The following is a 24,861-nucleotide window of genomic DNA, read 5'->3' on the forward strand; positions in this document are numbered from 1 at the left end:
TAATGAATTTGTTAGAATGCTTTGAGGATGTAACAAGCAGGTTCGACTAAGGAGAGCTAATAGATACTGTGTGTCTGGACTTCAAGAAGGACGTTGACAAGGTGCTTCACAGGAGATGGCTGAGTAAGACAAGGGCCCATGGTGTCAGAGACTAGGTACTAGTGTGTACAGAAGCTTGACTGTCTGGCAGAAGGTCGAGAGTGGGAATAAAAGGATCCTTCAAGGATAGCAGCCAATGACAACTGGTATTTTGCAAGGGAACCATAACTTTTTACTTTGTACATGAAGAATCTAGATGAAGAAACTGAGGGAAATACTGTGTTTGAAATCTTATATTCAGCAAAAGAACTGAGACATCTCTTATAAACAATGATATTTGTTTATTGAACACAATTAATATTAGAACAATAAAACGTACAATACCGTAATGAAAAACACTACAATCTATCTTATTGTTTAACTGAACTTTGGATGATCACATATCACCCCACTAGAAGTTGACCAGATTCCACGTGGTGAAGTCTTCTTGTTCTTCTGATGGTCTTGTAGGTGTCTTGTCTTTCAGTGGTTTTTCTCGAGCTACCACTCGCTAAGCAGTTTTACGTTGATTCTTATCCTCCCAAGTCTTCACGCCTTTTGGGAGGGTGTGAAGAATCTGCCAATGAAATTCACAGGTTCATTTACCCTGATTAATCAGATCCAACCTGGGGTTGTCACATTGATGGCCCAAAGGTGACATTCCATGGTCCCATTCAGGTCCAATTTCAGGTGTGTATTACAGGGTCTGGAGCTGTCAGGTTTGTTTGCAACCATTTGTGGGTAGCTGCAGCCTGTCTGCATTCTGTAGCATGTGGAAGAGCACAGAGACTTTGGTCAAGGCTAGGTTCTTCTTCCCAGCATGTTTTAATCATTGTTCATTTTTGTAACTCCATGGTAAATATATTATTGTCCATCGTAAGATTATTATTTAAGGTGGCCTTAAATACAGTGATGGCATTTCTTTTGCAATGACTTGAATGGATGGACTTCTGTGGCTCTACAAGACTCTGGTCAGACAAAATTTGGTTTGTTGTGTACCGTTTTGGGCCCCATAACTCAGGAAGGATGTACCACCCCGGAGCATGTTCAGAGTAGCTTCATAAGAATGGTCCTAGTAATTACAAGCTCAACATATGAGGTCTCTGGGTCTATAGGTGCTGCAGTTTATAAGGGTGAAAGGGGATCTAATAGAAGCATACAGAATACTGGTTGCCTGGTCAGAGTAGACATTGGGAAGATGCTTTCACATTGAGGAGAGAAAAGATCAAGGACATAGCCTGAGAGTCAAGAGATAATCTTTAGAATGGAGATAAGGAGGAACGTCTTCAGTCTGAGAGTGGAGAATCTATGGTAGAACGGCAGTTTCCTTCCCTAAAGGACATCAGTGAACCAGGTATGTTTTTCTTGGCAATCGATTCATAACCACCATCAGTCTCTAAATTCCGGATTTGAATTCAAGCTCTGCCACTTGCTGTGGCAGGATTTGGACCCAGGTCACCAGAACATTATCTGGGTTTATCACATAAGAATTCAATGGTAATACCACGGGGCCACTGACTTGCCCAATCCTCCACAGTGTGACTAACATGTGCAGTATGACATGCACTGGGATGTGCCTTCATGTTATCCTTGACTTCCTTATCAAGGTATGGATGATTTTTCTCCGTTATGCAATTCCTCTTCAATCTTTAGTATCTCCCTAATTGTTTGCCAAATTTCTTCAGCTGTCCTGCCTTTGACTGTTCTTTGCTCCCCCCAGACCATACAGCCTTCCTTCCTTAGGTCAGTATAATTATCGTTGCCTAACACTAAAACTCTCATGTATGACTCAGTCTTCACTCTTTCAATCTGAACGTGAAACTTCAGCATGTTGTGGTAACTTCTTCCAAGATAAAGCTCATCCACCAATCCTTCCTTGCCAAATAATATCAAGTCTAAATTAGATTAGATGCCCTACAGTATGGAAACAGGCCCTTCGGCCCAACAAGTCCATACCGACCCTCCAAAGAGGAACCCACTCAGTCCCATTTCCCTCTGAGTAATATACCTAACTCTATGGGCAATTTAGCATGGCCAATTCACCTGACCTGCACATCTTTGGACGGTGAGAGGAAACCCACGCAGACAGCGGGAAAATGTGCAAACTACACGCAGACATTCCCCCGAGGCTGGAATCGAACCTAGGACCCTGGTGCTGTACTAACCACTGAGCCATCGTGCTGCCCCATTCTCTGGTTGTTTCCATATCGTCCTGCTCTCAGAAATACTCTCTCATACACTCTATATTCAAGGATATCACTGTCCAGTTGATTAATTGAGCCAATTTGCATGTTCAAGCCACCCATAGTTACTGTTGTGCCCTTTTTACAAACCCTCACTCTTTTCCACCTCAGAAGTACTTTGGGGGGACAGTGGCCGAAAATTACTCTTCCCAAGAGGTTTCTTCTCTTGCTTTTTATTTGCACTGAGACGGATTTCAAATATTGTTTTTGCACAAAATACTTTGAAAAGGTCTGAGTTCCCACTCACACGAACAAATGTTTATTTTCTTTTCACTAGCCACATTTCACAGTAAATAGCGAGGAATTAAGAGGGCTAAAAGTGGTCATGAGATATCGTTAGCAAACAGGGTTGAGGAAAATCCCAAAGAGTTCTTTTCATAGATATGGAGCAAGAGGGTAACTAGAGAAATGTTTGGCACACACAAGGACAAAGGAAGAAAGGATTAAGAGAAATTGGGCGAGATTCTTAGTGAGTACTTTGCATCTGTATTCACCAAGGAGAGGGACATGACGGATGTTGAGGTGAGGGATAGATCCCCGAATACTCTGGATGAAGTCGACATAAAGAGGGAGGAAGTTTTGGATACTCTAAAAGGTATTAAAGTAGACAAGCCTCCAAGTCTGGATGGGTTCAACCACAGGTTACTGAGGGATGTGAGTGTGGAAATAACTGGGGCTTTAACATATATCTTTGCAGGATGATAGACCATGGGTGAGGTCCCGTAGGACTGGAGAATTGCTAATATTGTCCCCTTATTTATAAAGGATAGCGGGATAATCCAGGTAATTGTAGACCAGCGAGCCTGACATCAGTGGTAGGGAAGTTGCTGGAGAAGGTACTGGGGGACTTGAGTAAAGCATTTTATTAGGTTCCCCATGGTCGGCTGATGGAGACGGTGAAGTCGCATGGGGTCCAGGGAGTTCTATCTAGATGGATAGAGAACTGGCTGGTCAACAGGAGACAGAGAGTAATAGTGAAAGGGGATTTCTCAAAATGGTGACCTATGACCAGTGTTGTGCAACAGCGATGCGTGCTGGGACCACTGTTGTTTGTGATATATATCAATGATTTGGAAGAAGGTATCGGCTGCCTGATTAGCAAGTTTGCAGATGACACCAAGATTGTTGGAGTAACAGACAGTGAAGGGGACTGTCAGAGAATACAGCAGAATATAGATTGATTGGAGAGATGGGCACTGAAATGGCAGATGGAGTTCAATCTGTGCAAATGTGAGATGATGCATTTTGAAAGATCCAGTTCAAGAGTGAACAATACAGTAAACGGAAAAGTCCTGGGGAAAATTGACTTAGAGCGAGATCTGGGTATTCAGGTCCATTGTTTCCTGAAGATGCCAACATAAGTAAGTAAAGTGGTCAAGGCGGCATATGGCATGCTTTCCTTCATTGGATCAGGTGTTAAGTACAAGCGCTGGCAGGACATGTTACAGTTGCATAGGACTGTGGTTTGGCCGCATTTGGAATACTGCATATAGTTCTGGTCACCACATTAACAAAAGAATATGGATGTTTTGAATAGGGTACAGAGTAGGTTCACCAGGATGCTGCCTGGGATGGACGGTGCTGGTTATGAAGCAAGATTGAGTAGATTAGGACTATTTTCATGACAAAGTCGAAGGTTGAGGTCAACAAAATCAAGACAGATATACACAGGGTGGATAGCAAGAAGTTTTTCCCCCACATTATGGAACTCAAATACTCGGGGTCATGAGTCCAAAGTGAGAGGAGAAAGGTTTGGGGCAGATATATGTGGGAGGTTTTTTACACAAAGGGCGGTGGCAGCCTTGAATGTGTAGCCAGCGGAGGTGGGTTGGGGCATGAACGAAAGCGTTATCTAAGATGTATTTATACAGAAATATAAATGGGTAGGGAGCAGAGGGATACAGGACCTTAGAAAATAGGTGGCAGGTTTAGACAATAGGAGGATCTGGATCAGCACAGGTTTGGAGGGCCGAAGGATCTGTTCCTGTGTTGGAATGTTCTTTATTCTTTATCATTCATTCTAAAAATAGCAACTTTTCAACTTATTGTATGCTACAATTTAATAATATAAACGATTTATTTATTTGATAATGCATGTCAAATTATTATCATTTCTAAATTACAGTCACAGGGTCAAAGAGATAGACAGCATGGAAACAGACTGTCTGGTCATACTTGTCCATGCCAACCAGATATCCCAACCCAATCTATTCCCACCTGCTTGCACTCAGCCCATATCCCTCGAAACACTTTCTATTCATATACCCATCCAGACACCATCTCAATATTATAATTGTACTAACCAGCACCACTTCCTCTGGCAGTTCATTCCAAGCACGTACAACCCTCTGAGTGAGAAAAAAATGCCCCTTACATCTCTTTTACATTTTTCCCTACCCAACCGAAACCTATGCCCTCTAGTTCTGGACTTCCCTATCCCAGAAGAAAAAGACCTTGTCTATTTACCCTATCCATACCCCTCATAATTTTATAAACCTCTATAAGGTCACCTCTCAGTCTCCAACATTCCAGGGAAAACAGTCCCAGCCTGTTCAACCTCCAGCATAGCTCACACCCTCCAACCTTGGCAACATGAATGTAAATCTTTTCTGAACCCTTTCAAGTTTCACCTGATTAATCAGGTTCTGGGGATTTTTCCATCTTCATGCATTTCAAGACATCCAGCACTTCTTCCTCTGTAATATGGACATTTTTCAAGATATCACCATCTATTTCTCCATATATCTACATCTCCCATGTCCTTCTTCTGAGTAAACACTGATATCAAATAGTCGTTTAGTATCTCTCCCATCACCTGTGACTCCACGTAAAGGCACCTTGCTGATCTTTGAGGGCTCTATTCTCTCCCTGTTTATCCTTTTTATCTCATGTATTTGTAAAATCCTTTTGGATTCTCTTTACCTCTATTTGCCAAAGCTATCTCATGTTCCCCTTTTTGCCTTCCTGATTTCCCTCTTTAGTATACTCCTCCTGCCTTTATACTCTTCTAAGGATTCACTCAAACTATTCTGCCTGTATCTGTCATATCCTTCCTTCTTATTCTTAACCAAACCCTCAATTTCTTTAGTCATTCAGCACTCTCTATACCTACCAGCCTTTCCTTTTACCCTAACAAGAATATACTGTCTCTGGACTCCGGCTATCTAACATCTGAAGACTTCCCATTTTCTAGCCGACTGCTTACTTGGGAATATTTGCCGCCCTCAGCTTTTGAAAGATGTTGCCTAATACCGTCAAAATTGGCCTTTCTCCAATTTAGAACTTCAACTTTTAGATCTAGTCTATCCTTTTCCATCATTATTTTAAAACTAATAGAATTGTTGGCAAATAACTGAAGCTCACACATTTCAGAGGAGAAATTAAATCGATTGATTATATTTAAATGTGTCAGAGTTATAATTCTATTTGATTGTTCAATCATTTGCTCACTCTGAATATTAAATCATGTAGAGGTCAACCATTTTGCAAATGATAGGGTGACAATGTATGCATTTGAATACTGAGATTCAATGTGTAATTGTGATCACCAGCACAGTCAGACAACATGTCCTTTTTCGATACAAATAAAAATGTGATTCCTTACTTTTGTATCATAAAAGATTGTTTGGTGTTTATATTTTAATTCTATCAATATAAAATCAACTTCATTGTTTTCAGAGATGATGCAGTTATTGTTCATTGAATAATTGAAGCTCATACTTTATTATTGCCCAATTCATAAATATGGCAAACTCCTGATCATTGTTCAGGTCAGCAAACCCATCACTTTGCATCATGACCGACATTAAAAGTGGATTCTAAAAGGCCTGAATTCAGGTACAGTGCTACTGGACCTCACAGCTGCATGTAGCGATGACAGAGACCCTGTCCTGGTCCTGAATCTGTGAAGAGAGTTTCCAACCTGTGTCAGGGCAGTCATAGAAACATTCCCTCACAGAGAATCATTTGGAATCCCCATTGAGCAGGAGGAAACTAGCCAACAGTCTATCACTGCTCTCAGTGTAGGCACAAATACTGTCTAAATTAGATACCAATGACTGACCAGGAACCAGGTCTGACAAGTTCATCATCAGTCAGAGCCTGGCCCATGGAGCAGATGTATGGACATGGAGTGTCAGAATCACAACGCACACATTACTTATGGTGATGACATCTGGCATATCACCCAGACTCCCTACATCTGCACCCTGGGCCAGACACTGGGTGAAAACGTTCACATTTGACAGTCTATTGAAGCATTTTGTGTCTTACAGTGAACCCTCTGAAACTACATCCAATAAATGTACCTTCACATTCAACAGTATCAAAACAAAATGAAACATGTCTGTGGATATTCAGATACTAATTCATGGGTCACCCAGCAGAATGTATCTGTAGAAACCAGGAGCAAACAGCAAGCCAAAATCGTTTTAATAACTGAACTTGTGGATTTTGTCTGGTCTTGATAACCACACATATTGTGCTGACACTTAGGTGAATGTAACAATTACATCAAAAATGGAAGTCTTGGTCTAACGTCCCTACCCACCTTCCTGACCTCACACACCTCACTCCCTCACACACTCCATTCCCTCACTCCCTCACCTCCCTCACACATTCACCAACTGACGAAAATCCACAAGCTGAGTGAAATTTGCAACATAGAACAGTACAGCACAGTGCAGGCACTTCATCCCTCAATGTTTTGCCAGCCTTTTATCCCACTCTAAGATCAGACTAACCTATATAACCTTCAATGCACTAACTTTCGTGTGCCTATCCAAGAGTCTTCTTAAATATCCCTAATGGATCTGACTCTACTACTACTGCTGGAGGAAAGCCCTAGCAGCTCAAACTTTCGTTGTAAGATATGCCCTCCAGTCCAGGAAGCACCCTGGTAAGTCTCCTCTGCACACTCTCTGAGGCTTCCACGTGTGGTTGAACCACAGCTTTATAGAGCAAAGAAATAACTTCGCTGCTCATAATCTCTATCTCCCTGATAATGAAAGACAACACACCGTATTCCTTTTGAACAACCCTATCAACTTGGTGGCAACTTTGAGAGATCGATGGACAATGACCCCAAGATCCTTCTGTCACTCCGCACAGCCAAGAATTCTGCCTTCAACCCTGTATGTTTTATGCAAATACAACCTTTTAAAAAAATTGCTTCACATTTTTTAAAGTTGAGCTCTATCTGCCACTTGTCAGCCCAGCTCTGCATCATGTCAATGTCCTGTTGCAAACTACAATAGCCCTCCACACTATCCACAACCCGACCAACCTTCGTGATATTGGCAAACTTACTAACCTACTTGTCCACTTCCTCATCAAAATCATTGATAAAAATCACAAAGAGCACAGGTCCCAGAGCCGATCCCTGTAGAACACCACTGGTCACTAAGCTCCAGGCTGAATACTTTCCAACTGCTTCCATCTTCTGTCTTCTGTGGGCCAGCCACGCCCGTATCCAGACAGCCAAATGTCTCTGCACCCCATGCTTCTGTACCTTCTGAATGAGCCGACAATGGCGAACGCCTTGTTCACCACATCTACTGGTCTCGCTTCATCAATGTGCTTTTTCCATCTTCAAAGATTTCAATAAGGTTTCTGAGGGATGACCTGCTCCTCACAAAGCCATGCTGACTATGTCTAATCAAACCATTGTTTTCTAAGTAATTGTAAATCCGGCCTCTCAGAAACGTCTGCAATACTTTGCCCACACTGATGTAAGACTGACTGTTCAGTCAATCCCACAGTTATCCCTAATCCATTTGCTGAACAAGGGAGTATCATTTGTAACCTTCCAATCATCTGGCTGGCACTGCTCCAGTGGACTGTGAGGACGCAAAGATCATCACCAAAGGCACGCCAATCTCTCACATCACTTCCTGGAGTAATCTAGGGTAACCCCATCTGGCCCAGGGGATTTACCTATCCTTATGTTTGTAATTCATTCAATCAGTGTATACTTCCCCTCAACTTTTCTGCACCCTGTCCAACCAACTGATTGACTGCTTTCCATTTCAGTGCAATACACAGTGCTGCCTCCCTGAGTAAGTACAGTTCACAACATTCTGTGAATCATGGAATGAAAAAATAAAGGAATGCACCAATGCCTTCCTGATGAAGAATTTATGACCGAAAGATCGACTCTCCTACCCCTCGGATGCTGCCTGACGTGCTGTACTTTTCTAGCACCACACATTTTGACTCTGATCTCCATCAACTGCAGTCCTCACTTTCTCCACTACTGAGGGCTGTCCCCTCTGTACACTGAGTGGGGAATTAACCATCAGAAACTCATTGTATGTGGAGCTGACTGCTCAGTTCTGGAAAGTTGCATTTGATGAATATGTTTTTTTTTAAAAAAAAGAAATTACAATTCCGCATATATTCATTTAGTGCCAGAGTTAGAGTTGTGGTTCATGGTTTGAGCAGCTTGATAAGAAACAGGAAATGACTGAAGAACTCCGAGGTACAGGGTATTCCAGGTATTATATTCCAGCTTAGATTAATGCTGGGAGTATTATCAGACAGGCTGACAGATGCGATAAGGGAATGAGTTGACATGTGGAGGTGTGACAGTTTTACCATCACAGAGGCTCTTTTGAGGGAGGTTAGAGCAAACAACTCAATACTCTGTTGTACTGGAACTATAGACAGGACAAGGCAGGGTGTTAAAGAGGAGGTGATGTTGCTTTATTAATTAACAAGTCAGTTACTGCTGAAAGGATGGACAATAGCTTAGAAGGGTCTTCAAATGAGACTTTGTGGGTTGAGGTTTGAATCAAAATGATAACACACACACTGCTTTTTTCAGCACATTTTAGCTTACATGTGGAACCAGTTCCTTAGGTCCAACAGGTCCACACAGACCCTCTGAAGAGCAATATTAAGACTGACAAGTTGCCAGGCCCGAATCAAATTTGTCCTCCGCTGCTTTGGAAACGAGAAATACAATTGCTTTGGAAACAAGAAATGCAATTGCTTCGCCACTTGCGAAGTTCTTTGCATCCTCGATCTCCACTGGAGTCGTACCTGAGGACTGGAGGGAGGCAAATGTAATTCCTCTCTTCAAGAAAGGAAATAGGGAAATCCCCGACAATTACAGACCAGTAAGCCTCACGACTGTTGTCTGCATGGTGTTAGAAAGGATTCTGAGGGATAGGATTTCTGACCATCGGGAAAAGCATGGCTTGATTAAATGCAGTCAACACGGCTTTGTGAGGGGCAGGTGATGATGAGGATCGAGCAGTGGATGTGGTGTGTATGGACTTCAGCAACGCATTTGATAAGGTTCCACATGGTCGGCTCATTCAGAAGGTCAGGAGGAATGGGACACCGGGGAACTTAGCTGTCTGGGTACAGAATTGGCTGGCCTACAGAAGACAACGAGTGGTTGTAGAAAGAAAATATTCTGCTTGAACGTCCGTGACGAGTGGTGTTCCACAGGGCTCTGTCCTTGGGCCTCTACTGTTTGCAATTTTTCCTAATGACTTGGGTGAGGGGATTGAAGGATGGGTCAGCAAGTTTGCAGATGACACAAAGGTTGGAGGTGTCGTTGACAGTACAGAGGGCTGTTGTAGGCTGCAGCATGACATTGACAGGATGCAGAGATGGGCTGAGAGGTGGAAGATGGAGTTCAACCTGGATAACTGCAAAGTGATGCACTTTGGAAGTTCGAATTTGAAAGTTGAGTACAGGATTAAGGATAGGATTCTTGGCAGTGTGGAGGAACAGAAAGATCTTGGTGTGCAGGTACATAGATCCCTTAAAATGGCCACCCAAGTGGACAGGGTTGTTCAGAAAGCACATGGTATTTTGGCTTTCATTAACAGGGGGATTGAGTTTCAGAGTTGTGAGATCTTGTTGCAGCTCTATAAAACATTGGTGAGATCGCACTTGGAATACTGCATCCATTTCTGGTCGTGCTATTATAGGAAAAATGTGGATTCTTTGGAGACGGTTCAGAGGAGGTTTACCAGGATGCTGCCTGGACTGGAGGGCTTATCTTATGAAGAGAGGTTGACTGAGATCGGACTTTTTTCATTGGAGAAAGGGAGGAGAGGGGACCTAATTGAGGTATACAAGATAATGAGAGGCAGAGATAGAGTCGAAAGCCAGAGACTATTTCCCAGGACAGAAATGGCTAACACGAGGGGTCATAGTTTTAAGCCGGTTGGAGGAAAGTACAGAGGGGATGTCAGAGGCGGGATATTTACACAGAGATTTGTGAGAGCATGGAATACGTTGCCAGCAGCAGTTGTGGAAGCAAGGTCATTGGGGACATTTTAGAGACTGCTGGACATGCATATGGTCACAGAAATTTGAGGGTGCAGACACAAGGATCAGTGGTCGGCACCACATCATGGGCTGAAGGGCCTGTTCTTTGCTGTACTGTTCTATGTTCTATGCTCTATTTCAAAGTCCTTGCACTTAATAATAAATTGCTCTTGGGTGTGGAACTGAGACCCATCATTTCAATGCTCCATACTGTGAGTTGTGCACTGTTTTCATCATATTGTTATAAAAATGAACTGAATAAAGTGGGGATTTTGTGTTTATTGGACAATTTAAAAGTTCGTATTACGAAAGGATGTCGGACCTTCAGTAATAAGACTTTACTGTTAATGGTTAGAACAATGTTGCAAACATTTACACAGAGATTTCCAGATCAAGTCACACACAAGTACGTTGGGCTGTAAAGCTGCCGGCCATCAATGGCGCTGCACAAATCTGTTTGGATACTGACATTGTAGAGATAACATACACTGGATATGGTTTATGAGGGATTCAATGTAAGATGCCATGTGCTGCAGGAGTCCATCACCTTTATAACACTTTCATTCAGGATTGCGTCCAAGGTACAGAACTACAGAGTTTAGGTCCCACACTGGAAGGGATATACTTCCAAGACATGGCTGTTTACAGGTCATTGTTATAGATGTTGAACTGCATTTTGACCAGTGCCATGTGCTAGTCCATTGACCAGTCTGCCCCACACACATCTCCCTGTTGTTCAGGTATGTCTCTAACCAGTCTATTGTGAGGGATTGTGTCAGTAACTGTCCAGCTCCAGTTAGGAAGCTCTCTGAACAGATCTTGGAGATGGCCAGTGTTTTGGACGTCATGGAGAGGCCCAGTAACACTGTGTCTGAGTTCAGGCTTTTTCTCAATGTCATTTCCAACAGCTTTGCTGCCTGTAAGATGGTGTGTTCACTGAACTGAACGTGAATTGGCTGTTTACTACATTCACTGAACTGTAATAGTTAGGTTTGCGCTCTGGTAAATCAATTATTGTTCATTTCAATTGCTTTCAACTGAAAAACAATGATGTTTGTTTAAAAATGTAAGAAATAAATTGAAATTAACTCTTCAATTATACAGAATGTAAAATTGACTTGTTGTATATTTCCCACAGACTAATCAAGCAACAATCAGATATTGTCTGTAAAGCAGGATTCTGTGAACAGGACTATGTCCCAGGCATCACTATTCTCTCTGGTAGGTTCTGTACCACTGAAAGGTACAGGCAGGCAGAAGAGGGCAGCTCCATGGCACATAGTCAATATAGAGTGGCATGGTGGCTCAGTGGTTAGCACTGCTGCCTCACAGCACCAGGGACCCAGGTTTGATTCCAGCCTTGGGCAACTACCTGTGTGGAGTTTGTACATTCTCCCAGTGTCTGCGTGGGTTTCCTCCCACAGTCCCAAGAAATGCAGCTCAGGTGAATTGGCCATGGTAGTGGGTTACTCTTCGGAGGGTGGGCGTGGACTGGTTGGGCAGAAGGGTCTGTTCCCACACTGTACGGAATCTAATATAATCATAGTGCTCAGCATTGATGCTGGACACTGTGGTGGCTTGACTGCTCTGCGGCAGGTTATGGGGAACCAATAAAAGGGAAACCTATAATTGACCACATCATCACTGATCTGCCTGCTGCAGATCACCCCTACATTTCATATATCGGTAACAATGTTCACTGCACAGTCCTTATGGGGAGCAAGGGCTAACCTCACATTTTGCAGACCCTTCACACCATGTTATGTACTGAATTGTACAGACTTTAAACAGGTTAGGGAAACAATCACGATCATCCATGAGGTACAATGGCCCATCAGCAGCAGCAGAATCATATTGTGTACAACTCATACAGTCGGCAGCTTCCTGGACCGACATACCTCCCACTGTACAGTAACCGTCACAGCCCGACATACCTCCCACTGTACAGTAACCATCACACCCCGACATACCTCCCACTGTACAATAACCATCACAGCCCGACATACCTCCCACTGTACAGTAACCATCACAGCCCGACATACCTCCCACTGTACAGTAACCATCACACCCCGACATACCTCCCACTGTACAGTAACCATCACACCCCGACATACCTCCCACTGTACAGAAACCATCACACCCCGACATACCTCCCACTGTACAGTAACCATCACACCCCGACATACCTCCCACTGTACAGTAGCCATCACGGTCCGACATACCACCCACTGTAGAGTAACCATCACACCCCGACATACCTCCCACTGTACAGTAACCATCACACCCCGACATACCTCCCACTGTACAGTAACCACCACAGCCCGACATACCTCCCACTGTACAGTAACCACCATGGCCGGACATAGCTTCCACTGTACAGTAACCATCACACCCCGACATACCTTCCACTGTACAGTAACCATCACACCCCGACATACCTCCCACAGTACAGTAACCACCACGGCCCGACATGCCTCCCACTGTACAGTAACCACCACACCCCGACATACCTCCCACTGTACAGTAACCACCATGGCCGCACATAGCTTCCACTTTATAGTAACCATCACACCCCGACATACCTCCCACTGTACAGTAACCATCACGGCCTGACATACCTCCCACTGTACAGTAACCACCATGGCCGGACATAGCTTCCACTGTATAGTAACCATCACACCCCGACATACCTCCCACTGTCCAGTAACTGTCACAGCCCCCACTATATGTTAACCATCAAGAACGGCACGATGGCTCAGTGCTTAGCACTGCTGCCTCACAGCACCAAGGTCCTAGGTTCAATTCCGGCCTTGGGTGACTGTGTAGAGTTTGCATATTCCCCCCGTGTCTGCGTGGTTTCCTCCCACAGTCCAAAGATGTGCAGGTCAGGTGAATTGGCAATTCTAAGCTGCCCATAGTGATAGGTGCTTTAGTCAGAGGGAAATCGGTCTGGGTGGGTTACTCTTCGGAGGGTTGGTATGGACTAGTTGGGCCAAAGGCCCTGTTTCCATACTGTAAGGAATGTAAGGCCCTGTTTCCACACTGTAAGGAATCGAATCTACTCTCCAAGGTTCAAGTCAGGGACATGATGGAATAATCACTTGTCTGAATGAGTACAGCTCCAACAGTACTCTAATCTGGATTTACTAGCAACCGGCAACACAGTTGTGTGGGGAGGATCATGTCTCACAAACATGACTGAATATTTTGAGGAAGTGACAAAATTGATTGATGAGGGAATGGGGCTGGATGTTGGCCGTTTGGATGTTAGCAAGGCCTTTAATATGCTTCTTTATGGCAGGCTCATACAGAAGGTGAAGTGAAAGGGGATCAGTTGGTAAGATGGATAGAGAACTGCTTGGTCTGAGAAGACAGAGTACTGGTGGGTCAGTGCTTTTGTGATCTGTAAATAGATTGGCGGAGGTGCATATTGTGAGGATGATTGCCAGAGAATACAGCGGGATATAGGTCAGCTGCAGACTTGAACAGAGAAAACATAGATGTAACTTTATCTGGACAGTTGTGACGTGATGCGTTTTAGAAGGTCGAATGCAGGAGAGAAGTATAAATTGTATGGAAAAACTACTGATTGCATCAACATCCGAAGGAATCTAGGTGTACAGCTCCACAGTTCCTTGAAAGGGGTAACACGGGTGGATAGGGTGATCAAGAAAACTGATGGCAAACTTGCAGACATGCATCAGAGCATGCAGTATGAAAACTAACAGGTCATATTGCAGCTGTAGAGAAACTTATTTCGAGGTACATTTAGAATATTGTGTACAGTACTCTTTGCCACACAATGTTGAAGTGTTGGAGAGGGTATGGAAAAATTTTACCAGCATGTTGTCTGGTTTGGAGGGTATTAGTCAGAAGGAGAAATTGAACATATAGGGTTTGTGTGCACCTGGGCATCATTGGATATGGGGCTACCTGACAGATATTTACAGAATTATCAGAGGCATAGATAGAAGGACAGTTAGAGGCTTTTTCCCCCCAGAGTAGAAGTATCAATTACTCAGGACTGTAGGTTTTAGGTAAAAGAGAGAAAGTTCAGGAGATGTGATAGGTAAGTTTCGTTTGCTGTTACAGACAGAATGTAAAGTGCCTGGAATGAAATGATATAGGGGAAGAAGCCAATATAGCAAGGTTTAAGAGGGATCTTGGCACAAGTATAAGCAAGTAGGGAATAGAATGACATAGAGGTTGTTGGAGCAAAAACTTTTGTTTTAACTTTAGAACGGCATCATGCGTCAGTGCGGGCTTGCTGGGCTGAAAGGCCTGTTCCTGTACTGGACTGTTGTTAATGTCAAGATTTGAGCACGGGAGAGGCGAGATCCTCACTGAAGGATTACTGATGATCAACAACCACATTATTATAGATCCACCCCCTCATCAACTTGCAGCTTCATATCCTCCCCCACTGTGGGGAAACTCAATATGGAGAATTTGACACGAAAGTCAGACCTGTTACCTGGTGACTCCATCTCGGCGCTTGCTCCTGCAGACTTCTATCCTGAACAGCATCATCTCGGGGGACACTGCACAGAGAGGAGCTGCATGTACACACCCACCAATGATGGCATCTGACACATGCCAGCCTCACCATGCATTCCCAGCACATCCCGGACCCACTGACAGTACGCTTCAGCACTTCAATGCTGCAGCTCAGGGTATACTGACAACTCTCATTGCAATGCTGCTACAAGGACACTGTGCTCAGGAAACACACTCACAGCTCATGGCTTGTCCCTCTGGGCTGCTCACTCTGTGTTTGTACACACTCACTTTGAACTGACTTGAATGCTCACAGAATTATTGCCTTGCCTTACCCTGCCTTTAGCAGCGTTTCCCCTCAGCTAGAGCTACCTGTTTCACCCGTCTGCTGTATTGTCTTGGTGTTTAGCAGGAACACAAACTCAGGAAGCTTGATATCATTGTCCACAGTCAGTCACGGTGCCCAGCACAGTGAGTCAGGGGGAGTCTCAGATCCCAGTCCGGGAGCTCGGACACGGTCAGTCACGGTGCCCAGCACAGTGAGTCAGGGGGAGTCTCAGATCCCAGCCCGGGAGCTTGGACACGGTCAGTCACGGTGCCCAGCACAGTGAGTCAGGGGGAGTCTCAGATCCCAGTCAGCGAGCTTGGACACAGTCAGTCACGGTGCCCAGCACAGGGAGTCAGGGGGAGTCTCAGAATCCAGTCTGGGAGCTTGGACACGGTCAGTCACGGTGCCCAGCACAGTGAGTCAGGGGGAGTCTCAGATCCCAGTCCGGGAGCTTGGACACGGTCAGTCACGGTGCCCAGCAGAGTGAGTCAGGGGGAGTCTCAGAATCCAGTCTGGGAGCTTGGACACGGTCAGTCAGCCTCTCGTGGTTGTTAGGGTCAGGATCCTTCCCCTGTTAGGGGGTGAGGAGATGAATATTAGGCTGCCCCATATCCCTCTTCGTTCTTTGTGCCCTAGTGTGGGATGGTTCCTTCTGGAATGTGAGAATTACCAAGGAGGATTAGGGAAATGGAAGTGGTTGGTACAGCTGTTAGTGCTGGGACAGTTGGGGGGAAGGTGTCGAGGTGTTCTGAGTGAGTGAGTGGGCAGCACAGACACCAGGCAGAGTTGGGCAGAGAAGAGATTACAGAGAGACTGAGAGAAGGTGCTGCATTCACTGACAGTGGGAGAAAATGAGCCTTGGTGGGATGTGGGTGCAGTAACAGAGAGAGTGAGAGTGAAGTCACAAAGTGCAGATGGTGGCACTTACCCTGGTGCAGGGGAGAAGGTCACTGACCTCCTTCCTATACTGATAGATATTCACCCAGAAGGCTGGCACCTCACTGACCCAGGGATCAGCTTCTGACCAAGTTGGCAGGGTCTAGTGTCATAGCTTCCCCTGCAATCCCTGGAGGAAGATAATGTCCCTCTCATGAACCATGTCATACACCAGGACCAGGGCCTTGCCCACAAAGTGGAGCCCCAGTTTAATCCCTTCTGCCATGTCCAGGCTAATTTCGACTTCACAATCCAAGAGTAAAATGACTTTTTAAAGATGGCTCCTGGAAACAGGGAGGCTGGTAAATTCTTGGGTATCCAGGCAGAGGGCAATTCTTATGAAGAAGGGGAAAAATCATCACGTTAGTGTCAGATGAGAGAAAGACCACGCAGGCAGGTAGGGTATAAGGCAGATTGGGTATGGTATCATGAGAAAATGCAATTCACCTTGTGGAGAGAAACACTCCATGAAACCCGATTAAAATGAGACTTGACCAAATCATAAGATGGGTTTGGCCTCTGTCTGTCTGAATCAAAATAGGGATGAAATATTGGGAGAAACAAACTTGGAAAGGAGAATTATACAGGAGATTCAATTCCTTAAAAAGGGGTAATACAATGTTCCAGACTGTTAAAAGGTGCCGGGGAAAATTCCCTGCCTTATACTTACCTACATTATCAAATCCTCCCTGGATGCAGGGATGGTGCCGGAGGCCTGGAGAACAGCTAATACCGCAACTTTGTTTAATGTGGAGCAAGTGACTGACTGAATAGGTCGAGGTTAGAATTCTGCGACAGTGGATAAACTGTCACTGAGGAAATCCCAGGGACTCCAGGAGAGTCGGTCTTGATTTTTTCAAGGAAGATCGTGTGTAATTAATCTGACTGTGTCGGTTTGAGGCAGTAACTTGGAACTGCATGTGACTTACTTGGATTTGACAAGAGATCCCATGGCAGACTGCTTAAAAACAGAAACTGTGGGGTCCAGGTGAATGGAGCAAACAACCCAGAGAAGTGCAAGGCAAGGCATTTGGGGACATCAACAATAGAGAGGAATACACAATAAATGAGAGTATGGTCAGTGTGGGCAGATAAATGAAGGTAGCTGGACAGATAAATAATCTTTTTAATGCAGCAATTGGCATGATTTTCTCTGTCAGCCAAAATACAGAATTTCAGAGCAGGAAGCTTAGGCAGGAACTGTATAAATAATGAGTTCAGTCACAGCTTGGGGACTGTATACAGTTCTGGTCACCCGATCACATGGAAGGATGGAATTGGACTGGAGAGGGTACAGAGGAGATCCGTTACCCTGTGACAGTGGAAGTGCAGTTATGGGGAAAGATAGGGGAATGGAGGATACTGAGAGGAGATTTGATTGGGGTGCACATATTGTCAGGAGCCTGTGTAGAAAGGGAGAGAACATTTTGCTCTTGTAGAATTGCATTACAAACGGTGAATATTAAACGTAATTAATTGAAATATTAGCGAAGTACTGAGGAAGGTTGTTATTTCACCCAGAGTATGGTTGAGATCTGGGAGTCACGCATGGAAGTGGAGTCGAGGTAGAAACTGTCAAACCATTTTAAAAAGGTGCCGGGAGCTGAACTGGAAGGCCTATCGTCTCTGGGGAGAGAGAACTAGGGCTTCAAAAATAACATGACATCTTGTCCAATGTAGACAGTGTGCAGAGTGATTTCCTCTATACTGTACTATTTTATGAAGTTTTCAAGATTTACCAATATCTGACAGGATCAATACGCAGGAATGAGGGGAGAAAACAGGGAGGAGCAGTGTGTGAATTGATTATCATCACAATAATACTGATCCCAATCTTTATACACAGTGTACTTCACTGAGTTAGCCTTTTTATCCTTCCTGTGTAAATGGTAAACCCCTTTGATATATCCAGTTCTCGGTCATTGTCACACTGGAGCCACATCTCCATTATGACAGCTCCATCTGACCTGGTTCATGTTATTTAAATCTACCATTTCATTGGCCTTGTTCAAACGTTAGGAAGGAATTCAGGGATGGTAGCAAGTGCAAAGTCCAGAATTGCTGTAGGGTCCATAGGTGGTTAGAGAGATAGGAAGTTGTGTGAAAGTTATGGGATATTGCAGGGATATGGGTTGTTCTAGAGGCTGAAGAAGATTACAAAGACAAGAATAGTTTTAGGTTTTGTTTGAAGTGAAAATGAAGCTGGAGCAGCCAGATCAATATTCTGGCTACGAGAGCCTTGTAGAGAGAAACCCTCCCCGACACCTGATGAAAATGTTACCGGGACAATTTATCACATGATTTATTTATCTTTACCTCTCGGCTCCAGATATAAAAAAATCTGTCCACTGTGCCTACATACTGCCAGTCTCTGAAACATCCTACATGTTCCATGACCCTTCCCACTTCTGTAAACCCACTAGTTTCTACAAACATTCCTATTTGTGTAAAGGTCTCCATGCCTTATGAAGCTCCCTGTTTCGAATACCCCTTCCTCCTTATGAAGAACGTCACACACAAACGGCAGACCGAGTCTTTGGAACCAGTTAGTGATTAGGAAGAGACATTTTGGGTGGAGAACATTGAGACGGAGAGTTTGTAGAAAACAGGAAAAAAAGCTTGTATTGGTCCTGCAGGAGATTGATAACAGGAGGATCGACTGAAAGGTACAGGACTGTCCTTGGGGAACTTTACAGAGACAGCATTGGCGAAACTGGAGGAGGTTTCAGAGACTAGGGGATTTGTAGGTGTTAATTAACCTTAGAGATACGTAGAGTGTTTTTACAGTGATTGGAACGAGGTCAGTCAGTTAAATCTCATTAATACGTGTTACCTGATTGGGACTGTTAACTGGCTCTAATCAGGGAATCCTGGCTCATAAATAAACAGAAGCTTCAGGGGCTCTGTTAACTATAAGAGCCGGCTCTGAGCTAGCTTGGGTCAGTGCCATGGATCATGCATGAAGACATAAAAGGTGATTTGGTAACAGGATACCAGCCTCTGTGGAGTTATTTCAGTTTTAACATCTGGTAGATATTACAGAGAGGGGGAGGGCTGGGAGAATTTCCACAGATAAGGACAGGTTTAGAATCTGGAGGTTGCAGAGACAGTGAGCTGTGTCGGGGCAGAAGGTGGTTACAGAATCAGGAGCATGGTTGGGACTAGAGGATATTACACAGCTGGTTAGGCATTGGATTAGGGTACACAACAGGGAAAATTGTAGGAACTGGAGCAAAGAAAATAGATTGGCAGTGTTGTCAGTGATGGAGAACGTTGGAGATATAATGAACACTGTAGTGGCTGGAGTCTATGGAGATATTGCAATCTGTCAGGGCAGGAGGAGGTTAGTAAGGCTGATTGTTGTGTGGATTGGAGGAGATTGCAAAGATTAGGTTTCTATGGATCAGATAGTTGCAGAGAAGGGGAGAGCTGTAAAGACTTGAGAAATATTTTATAGAGAGGAAAGGTTATTGGGGCTGGAGGAGATTCCAGAGAAAGGAGGTTTGTATGGCCTGTATGAGTTACAGAGATAAGGACGGCGACATTGGCTGATGGAGATTTAGAATGTATCATACAGGATCGACGAGGTTATAAAGACGGGATATTTATGGATTTGGAGGACTCTCAAGACATCACACGGAATGACACAGACGCCTTTTGGCACAGAAGGGTATCATTTGGTCGATCATGACTACACCAGCTCTTCAACTGAACTCTTTGCTGAGTAATGATCTCCTCCTTCATTCACATCCTCACATTTGTTTTGTATCAAATATCATCTAATCGCCTCCTGAATGTTTCAGTCAAACATGCATCTACAACGCATCTAAGTGCATCTTAACTACTTGCGAAGATCTTTTTCCAGGTATAAATCCTCTTTCTAATTTTGACGCAGCCTTACTCCATCTTTTGATACGTTCGTTATGACGGGCCCGCAGGAGGATTCCGGGACAGCTCTATGGTGGCTCTCAGTTTTCCCATAATTCCCCTCTGCTCTACCATCTCCCCTCTGAACCTCCAGCATTCCTCGTGGCTCTTAATTCGATTCTCCATCTGACACAAATTCTATTGTTTATCACACGAAGCAGCATTGGGGTTGTTTATCCTGCTGTTCCTATTTGAGGGACCATTCCTCAACTGGACCCAAGCCATCTTGTCTTTGCAGGGAGCCCATGGTTCAGTTTGTCATTTTCTGACCAAATTGGTGTTCCAGTCAAACCTTCCCAGCTTCATTCTTGCCCCATTGAAGGCTGCTCTCAGTCCACTAATGTTTCTCACTCTCAGTTACTTATATCATTCTCTACCATCATCCTGAACTTTACAATAAAATGATCGCTGTTCCCCAAAATCTTCCCCTACTGACACTGGATCTACTTGCCCCATCTTTTTCCAAGGACCAGGTCCAACAGTACATGTTGTCTTGGGCTGGACACATACTCCGGCAGTAAGCTCTCCTCCATGTAATCTAGGAATACTCGAACCTCGTGACCCTGCAACACCAATAACACAGTTAATATCAGTTAATATTTATTCCCTCCGTCATTTTCTTTTGGTTTCTGCCGACAGACTGTACCTCACAGTGTAATTGTATATTTTTTTGTTCTGTAGCTCCAGCCAAATTAATTGTTTCCTTGGATGGATCATCTTTGTCTTGGACTCCTAAACTAATGCTAATTTAAACCAGTACTTTTCCCTTCATCCTTTCCCTTCACTTCTATCATTTTGGAATTCTTTATCCCCAGCAATATTTGACACCCAGTCCTGCCATTCCTTGAGCCAGATTTAGACACACCAATCTGCACCTGTAACTCTACACACTCCGAGTATTAATGTCTATGCAGAGAACCTCAGATTAAGGCTTTCTTTCTTGCTCCATCTTCCACTGATAAACTTGTTGTTGTAAGTTAGTACCAAATGTATCTCCCAGTATTTTGAGAATCCTGGTAGTCTCCTCTAATATTCCTTTTTGGATCCTAAGCACAGGCCAAGTTATTTTCAATCCCTCCCAAAAAACCCCGTAAGAAATTCAGTCCCGGTTCTGTCACGTTAGCCCATCCACCTTGCACAATTGCTGCCTTCCTCAGAACCAGTCCCAGTGTCGCAGGAATCTGAAGCCCTTCCTGCTGCACCATCGTTCCAGTCACACTCTCATCTACCTAAAACTCAGAGTTCTGTTCTCACTTTGACACGGCACTGGCAGTAACCAAGGGATTGCTACATTTGAGGTCCTGCTTGCTAACTATCCACCTAGCTCCCTAAATTCTGATTCCCAGACCACTTCACCCTTCCTACCCAGATCATTCCTATCAGCATGGACGTGACCTTGGACTGCTCACTGTACCCCAGACGAATGTCCTGCAGACACAGTGACATTCTTAACCCCACTATCCTGAAATTACAGAAACACTGACATCTTCTTCAATTTCCGGAATCTCCTGTTCCTATTGTTCCTTCTTCCTTCTACCTCCGATCCTGTACAGTCAGGCTGCTTGTGGGGCCACAGACATGGCTCTGACTGCCCTCCCTTGAGCAGCCTACACCTTAATCAGCTTCCAAACTGGGAAACTGAATTGGGAGGGAGATATCACGGTATTCCTGGATTCCCTGACTGTTTCTCTTCGATTGCCTAGTCCCCCATTCCCTTCCTTATTCCAGGCTGTCATGTCTGCAGGGTGATCTGCTCTCTGTGTGCGCTATCCCCATAACTCTCAGCATCACAGAGTCTCGAGCACTGTCTGATCTCCGAGACCCCGTGTTCATCTAGGACACGAGCAGGGGCTATGAATTCCCAATGTAACAGAACATAATTTCCATCTGACAAATATGTCTTGCCATGTCGTAAAATGCAACAGTCTAGAATAACTTAAATAATTACTTAGAATGAAGTTAACATCCGGGAAATAACAATATGGTTAAGTCCCTTATTCCACTGTGGCTTACTGAGGGTAATTGACTATATTGGCACAGAAATTCACAGTGTCTCTTAATTCTGAGTTCGAACCTTACTTCAGAATTGGAAAATTAACTTTGCAGACTTACAGCAATTAACTGATAGTCGTTAATAACGGTGTATTTATCAGCCAATGAACTTACAGCCTTTTCTGTGATGGCTCTTGCACTTCTTCCAAACTCAGTGCAGGCAGGTCCCAGTAGCAGAAAGTTGTCTCTGTGACTCCCAGATACGTGTAATCCTCCAGCTTCCACTCCACTCTGCTCCCTCACAGGGTCACCGTCTCTGTGACTCCCAGGGATGTGTAATCCTCCAGCTCCCACTCCACTCTGCCCCCTCACAGGGTCACTGTCTCTGTGACTCCCAGGGACGTGTAATCCTCCAGCTCCCACTGCGCTCTGCTCCCTCACTGGGTCACCGTCTCTGTGACTCCCAGGGATGTGTAATCCTCCAGCTCCCACTCCATCCTGCTCCCTCACAGGGTCACCGTCTCTGTGACTCCCAGGGATGTGTAAACCTCGAGCTCCCACTCCACCCTGCTCCCTCACAGGGTCACTGTCTCTGTGACTCCCAGGGATGTGTATTCCTCCAGCTCCCACTCCACCCTGCTCCCTCACAGGGTCACTGTCTCTGTGACTCCCAGGGATGTGTATTCCTCCAGCTCCCACTCCACTCTGCTCCCTCACAGGGTCACCGTCTCTGTGACTCCCAGGTCCGTGTAATCCTCCAGCTCCCACTCCACTCTGCTCCCTCACAGGGTCACTGTCTCTGTGACTTCCAGGGACGTGTAATCCTCCAGCTCCCACTCCACCCTGCTCCCTCACAGGGTCACCGTCTCTGTGACTCCCAGGGACGTGTAATCCTCCAGCTCCCACTCCACTCTGCTCCCTCACAGGGTCACCGTCTCTGTGACTCCCAGGTCCGTGTAATCCTCCAGCACCCACTCCACTCTGCTCCCTCACAGGGTCACCATCTCTGTGACTGCCAGGGATGTGTAATTCTCCAGTTCCGACACCAATCTGCTCCCTCACAGGGGCACTGTCTATGCAACCCCTACTTACGTGTAATCCTCAAGCTCCCACTCCACTCTGCCCCCTCACAGGGTCACCGTCTCTGTGACTCCCAGGTCCGTGTAATCCTCCAGCTCCCACTCCACCCTGCTCCCTCACAGGGTCACTGTCTCTGTGACTCCCAGGTACGTGTATTCCTCCAGCTCCCACTCCACCCTGCTCCCTCACAGTGTCACCGTCTCTGTGACTGCCAGGGATGTGTAATTCTCCAGTTCCGACACCAAACTGCTCCCTCACAGGGGCACTGTCTATGCAACCCCTACTTACGTGTAATCCTCAAGCTCCCACTCCACTCTGCCCCCTCACAGGGTCACCGTCTCTGTGACTCCCAGGTCCGTGTAATCCTCCAGCACCCACTCCACTCTGCTCCCTCATAGGGTCACTGTCGCTGTGACTACCAGGTGTGACTCAGCCTTAATCCTCAGTGCTGATTTATATCCTCCTGCTTTGCTGCCTCTGTAACTCCCAGGTATGTTAGACTCAAGCTCCTGCTCCAAGTTGCTCCCTCATATGGTCACTCCCTCTGTGCCTCAGTGCTGGTTTCAAGCCTCCTGCTCTGCTTTTTCTCCTACTCCAAGTCCCAGTCGGTCCCGACCCTCGCTACTGATTAATATTCTCCCGCACTCTCTCAGGTTCTCTGTCCTTGTGACTCCCAGGTAATGGCAGGCCTCAAGCCTCAGCTGAGATTTATAACGTCCCATTCCGCACTGCTGCCTTACAGAATTACTGTTGTGCCTGGAAAACAGTGGAAAAGAGGAGAATTAGACAGAGCAGAGGGTGTCACAGTGATTGAGCGAGCCATATGGAATGGAACAGGTTATCTAGGGAGCTAGGCTGATCTGCAGCATCTGAAGAAGTTTGCTAGAAGATACACGAGAGTTGCATATACTGATGAAGGCAAAGGACACAGAGAGATAGTGGCTTATTCATGACGGAGCTTTGTACAGTCTAAAGGGCTTTTTCTGAGTTGATTACAGAGATGTGTATTCTTCAACAAATGCAAATTGATAGCCAGAAAGTGTCGTATGGTACTGGAGACTGTTGGATATTACAGAGTTAGAAGACTTGCAGTAACTTGGGGGTAATATAAACTTTTGGAGCACTGGTGGTGTTCAAGGACCCTCAGGACATGAGGAGGTGCAGAGAATGGGAGCATTCCAAATATTGGGATTATAGGGGCTGGAAGTCCTGAGATGTATAAGGAGGAAGAAAATTGCCAATTTAGCACATGCAACCATTGTAATTACAGAGATTTAGGAAGGGAACCTGTGCTATCATTGATTACATTTATATGGAGAGTTACAGCAGCTGAAAGGGTTACACATTTTAAAAGGGAGAGATTTTGGGTGATCAGAAGTTTAAACAAGAATAAATGAATTTCAGTGATCTCTAGCACAGATGGGAATGGAGAAGGTGAGATATTGCGAGGAACTGTCAGATTTATATGGCGGGGAGTATATAGGATATGAAAGG

The 24,861-nt window shown here is 45.0% G+C and overlaps 1 long non-coding RNA gene across 2 annotated transcripts; it reads right to left on the bottom strand.

Annotated features, from left to right (window-relative positions):
• Positions 1-394: 394 nt before the first annotated feature.
• Positions 395-22,908, bottom strand: LOC140456919 (uncharacterized). Of its 2 annotated transcripts, none has more exons than XR_011953210.1 (3): positions 22,462-22,908; positions 20,747-20,858; positions 395-655 (listed from the first exon to the last, which is right to left on the bottom strand). It is a non-coding gene; the product is annotated as an uncharacterized lncRNA (long non-coding RNA). The 2 variants fall into 2 exon arrangements; XR_011953209.1 differs by having other exon boundaries at positions 395-841.
• Between the last annotated feature and the right edge of the window lie 1,953 nt (positions 22,909-24,861).

Source organism: Chiloscyllium punctatum, chromosome 31, assembly GCF_047496795.1.
Source record: "Chiloscyllium punctatum isolate Juve2018m chromosome 31, sChiPun1.3, whole genome shotgun sequence".
NCBI lineage: Eukaryota > Metazoa > Chordata > Chondrichthyes > Orectolobiformes > Hemiscylliidae > Chiloscyllium > Chiloscyllium punctatum.